Genomic DNA, 5,853 nt, shown 5'->3' with positions numbered 1-5,853 from the left:
TATATTTGCACTTGTTTTTGCATTAACTTGTTTATACATTAACTCACTAGATGCAAAGGTGACAGCCCACGAAGTTGTTTTAAATGAGTAATCTACAAAGTTTTGAACATTAAATGTTATTTTAGAATGCACACAGAAAAATTATAACAATTTTTAAAAATGTAATAGTCACCACATAACCACACAACATTATAGTGGGGATTTTATATTATGATTTTCCTTACCCATGTTGAGATGTTCACCTTGAGGCTCCTTTTGCTGTGGAAACATTCACCACGGCTAAGGAGCCTCATTTACCCCTAATTACATATAATATATCAAGTATAAAACTAAAAATATGTATAATAAAGTATTGTCAAATTTGGTCATCAATAAATACAGAGTGCTGAAAATTCAACTCAGAATCAAGTTGCATTCTCCAACAAGATATGAACTAAATCAAATTCTTACTACAGGGTGCGATCACAAAAGAAGACGAAGAGAGGGAAAAATGAATTTTCTCAAACTCTAAAAGTTAAAAGGTTATTGTGTCTTAGTACAGAATGATATTCCTAGGCAATAACATAACAATACGATTGGATCTTCCTAGTCGATACTATTTTATATAGAACTTATCATTTGTCATGAAGTTTAATAAATTTAATATTAAATAGGTTATAATAACTTATTTATTATTAAATTAATTACATCGACAAATTAGACAGTCTAAAATATTATATAATAGGGTAGAAAAAAAAGTATACCTTGTACTAGGGTTTGATCTTTTGCATGTTAAAATATGAGAATTATCTGCCATAACGTTGCACGATTTTGAACTAAGCTTTGTAATATATTTATTAAACTTAAATTGATAAAACTTAGATATAAAATAATATAATATGTTTAGATAAAATGTTATATAAGTGACATTTTATTTTTGTCAAAAATGCATTGCGGTGTTATAAGATATCTTATGCCCTGATACTTTTTTTATTATTGTAAAACAACAATGCAAAATAATTATATTACAATAAAAGTATAATAAAAAGTAATTACAATAATGAATATATAAACTACATATTTCATATAATCATTATATTTAAAAAAATTTGAAAATTGTTTGCGGAAAATATCCTGAAAAAATTCAGAATATTTTCCCCCTAATTTTTTTCTTAATTTTGCATTCAGCCAAGTTGATGACAGTAATATATACTTGCATGAATGGAAAACTTTTCGGATATTTGGAAAAAGATAAATTTCAGAAAAATATCCGGTATTCCAGAAATATCCCCAAAAAAATAATCCCTGAAACTCAAATATAAAAAAATAGTAAATAAAATAAAGAATATCTTTCCAAGTTTCTAATCATAGGGTTTTATAGAGAACAAATAAAGATCCAAAATACACAATATTTTGGCAACATAACTTTCATGCTTCAATAAAGTAAAATTGTAACCTGGACGAGGTCACCTAAAATATACATGATTGAAACGTGAAGAAGGAAACCGAGTAAGAGCATGCATCAAACTTTATCTAAAGTCGATGTCTTCTCCAATAATAGCTAATGAAACCAAATTTAGCTAAAAAGAAACAAATAAAAACTTTAATAATAATATGATTATTAAATAATTATCTTAAATCACATATTTTTTTAACACGAGTCTTACATGGTGAGTCGACAACTGTTATGGCAACAAGATTTTCTGGTGTTGCTATTTCTTTGATCTAAATCATGAAACAATTTTAAAAAAAGCAATGCTATATTTGAGAGAAACTTGCTTTACATATTGGAAGGTTGTCAACATTGAAAGATAAGTATAATGCAGTTTCAAATACAATCGCATCATAATCATCTTTTTGTGGGGAAAACATTGAACAAATCCGCGTTAATAACCTGTTTTATATTGTACATAATTACAATAGCAATAAAAGTCATATAATATATACAATAATAATTTCATAAATACAGTTCAAATATATATATTAATCATATAATATTTAAATAATATAAAAAAATGAAATAAATAAGTATTAACCTTTTTTAACAAGTAAAGCACAAGATCAAGATGTCATATATTACAAAAAGATAAAGTATATAATAATATATACATATATCAATAATAAATAACATTTGTTTATTGATATTATCTTGGATAAATTCTTTAACCTTGTTGATAAAAACCAAATAATAGAAGAAAATCTATTTTTGGTTTTTATCTAATCGTCTCTTGAGCAATAATGTATGCAGAAGTTCTACAGACTTTATTATTGCTCAAGAATTAAGAATAAGTTCTGCTAGAACTTATAATTTGTCCATGTAGCTTACTAAATTTGATATTAAATTCGTTACAACATAACTTATTTTGTACTAAATTAAGTAAGCAAAATGGACAAATTCGCCAGCCTAAAATATTATATCATAAAGTAGAAAAAAAGCATACCTTGTATTTGAGTTTAATCTTATTTGTGTGGCAAATAGGAACGCTTGTTACTAATTTATTCAACTTAATTTGATGTAATTTGGATATTAGATACTACAACCTAAAATATATTGTACTATTAAGTTTTGTTTTAAATGCATTGCGTTAAAAGATATTATTTAGACCAATTTTTTTTTTTTAATTTTAATTAAACTGCAATAAAAAATAAATATATCATCATAAAAGTAAAATAATTATAAAAAATAAATTGAATATAAAAACTATATTATAAAAAAATAAATAATATAATAAAAAATATAATATTATATTTCTTATCACAGGTTTTTATTAGGAATAAAAAAAGTTCCCCAAGACGCGATATTTCGGCACGTAACTTTCACGTAACTTTCACGTAAAATAGTAACCTGGACAAAGTCACCTAAAATACACGTGATTGAAACGTGAATAAAACGTTGCATACCTACTGGGTGACACTATAACTAATTTAATACAACACATTTAACTTAATAGACAGTACACACACACATAAAAATGTCATAAAATAAAATTACAATTATGTCATACAAAATAAAAAATAAAAAATAAAAAAGAAACTTTACAATTGTTTCAATAATATATATATATATATATATATATATATATATATATATATATATATATATATATATTTATATATATATATATATATACATATATATATATATATATATATACATATAAATATATATATATATATATATATATATATATATATATATATATATATATATATATATATATATATATATATATATATTTATATTTATAGTAATACAATCTTAACTAAAGATATAAGTCAGTATAAAATAAAACAAAATTTCAAAAACGACAAATTTTGCAAACGTTATTATTGCAATACCAATTCTTTATATGTTTTTTGAACACCTCAAGACTTTTTGCAAACATGGTGTCATTATTTAGAGTGTTCCAGAGCAAGGTGGCCCTATATAACGTCCAGCATAAATCATTGTATATTGAGCCTTTAGGAGGTAGAATGAGTTTTTTGCTACAACGGAGTTTATACGTAAGGTTTTTTATAGTAAAAGAGTTTCTCATAAATATTGGATTAAGACGATTAATAGATGTAAAAGTTTCGATCATAAGAAATCTCAAATTTCTCAGATGGATTGTTGGACTATTATCAAAATTTAATAATTCATTCAGGGACAAATCAAATCTTTTATAGACTATACTTAGAGCATTTTTGTGAATTCTATTTATTTGTTTGTCATCTTTTTTTTAAACAAAACATCCAAATTAGAGGACTATAAGAAAAGTTAGACAAAATAAAAGCATTAAACAGCGAAATAGATTTATCACGGGATAAAAAATTTCTTATATGTGAAAGATTAAAACATTTACCATAAGCTTAACTGCATAACTGTTTAATGCGTTTCCCAAACTTCAGATCATTATCATTTGTTATACCAAGTAGTTTACCTTATGAGAGACAAAAAACCTTATATAACCTTTTTTTTAGCCATAAATTTTTTGTGTTTTTTATGCCAACTAAAAAAAATGAGAACTTGTCTGGGTTAGCAACCATCAAGTTTAACTGAAACCAATTGATGGTATTGGTTACTTCTTTTCGCATACGAAAAATAACCTTCTTAAAGCTAAAGTCACAAACATAAATAGTGTTATCATCAGCAAAATTACAAAGTTCCGTATCTTTAATAAATAAAAACAAATCATTTATAAAGATATTCAACAAAATAGGTCCAAGGAATAACCCTTGAGGCACTCTAGATAATATATCCACCCAATTCGAGTCAGAAGGACCTACTTTTACCCTCTGTTTACGGCCACAAACATAGGGAAGCAAGAAATTAAAACTTTCTTTCAAAAAACCATAGGCGTTTAATTTAGCAATTAGTAAGTTATCCGGGATATAGTCGTACGCTTTCGAGAGGTCTAATAATATTGATCCAATAACACCTCCATTATTAGGACAATCATGCTACTTATTAAGTAACAAAAAAAAGGCATGCTGAGTACTATAACCTTTTCGGAAACCACACAAAAGTTTATCAAATCTAGGCTCAATAGAAATCAAGATTTGTTCATATAAATTAGGTCAAAAACATTAGAAAGGGCTGGTAAAATACTAATTGGACGGTAATTCGACTTATCGGTTGGGTCATTCTTCTTAAAACATTGAATAACATCAGCAACTTTTAGAAAAGACGGGAATATACCATCATGGATACTATTATTTATGCAATCTGTAAGACTATCCTTAAAGTGAACAATATAAGATTTTAACATAAAAGTTGGTATATCACCACTAGTCTTTATTTTATTATTCATAGACCCTATAATTTTTGTAATATCATCAGGTGTGATTTGACGGAACTGGAAACTATGTGAACACGTCCTAAATTTTTTCTTTATGTCTATTATACTGGGATGACCAATATGCTTTTTGATAGCTGCATCAACTGGGTCTATAGAGCCAGAGAATAAAGACGAATGTATGGAGTCTGTACTACCAGATGACACTGCAACGTTTATGAAATACTTATAAAAAATATTAGTCAATAAAGAGTTGTCAGAGATGTTACCGTTTTCAACTAAAGTGATACGTTCGTTAGAGTTACCTGATTTATGTGAAAGGTAAGGTTTAGTTAAATTCTAGAGAGATGTATATGAAATCGAGAGTGTGTTAATTTGCCCAAAATAAATTTTCTTTAGTTTACAGTTTAATTTTACTACCCTATTTCTTTGGTTTTTGTACAGCGCCAAAATATCAGATTTATCACTAAGGAACTTTTTATATAATGTTGAGCAAAGCATAATTGCTTTTCGTAAGTGTTTAGTTATAAAAGGTTTATTATTACCTCTAAGTGTTATAGACTTAAGAGGGGCATACAAATTTAGAATTTTGCTAAATATTTCATTAAAAGTATCTATATCATAATAAGAATTTAGGTTTTTATAGAGTGTTGTTGCAAAATTTTCACTTAAAAATTTTTTAAACGATCTATATATTACTTTTTTAGGTGCTAAGTTACAAAACGTAGATCTAAGCATTGTGTATATTAGTTGATGATGATCACTCACACCCGTACATAAGGTATTCGTATGTTGAAAGCACAACTTTCTACCAGTGAATATAAGATCAAAACATGAAGGTTTATAAACCAATTTAAAATAAGTTGGTTCTTTAATTAAATTAGTGCATTGATAGTTTTGAAGGAATTCCTTTTTTATTTTATCCGAAGGTTGCATATTAAAATCGCCAATTAGAATATAATCACCTTTTAGGTGATTGAAGAAATAGTCACAATTCTGATTTGGGGGTTTATAAACAGCAATCACTAGCCATTTCCGCATTCATAGTTTTATTTCAAAAGTGATAATTTGAATGTCATTAGAAAAATCCTATTTTGCT

The sequence above is a fragment of the Hydra vulgaris genome, chromosome 10 (assembly GCF_038396675.1).
Source record: "Hydra vulgaris chromosome 10, alternate assembly HydraT2T_AEP".
NCBI classification, from domain to species: Eukaryota; Metazoa; Cnidaria; class Hydrozoa; order Anthoathecata; family Hydridae; genus Hydra; species Hydra vulgaris.
This window is presented reverse-complemented; position numbering follows the sequence as displayed.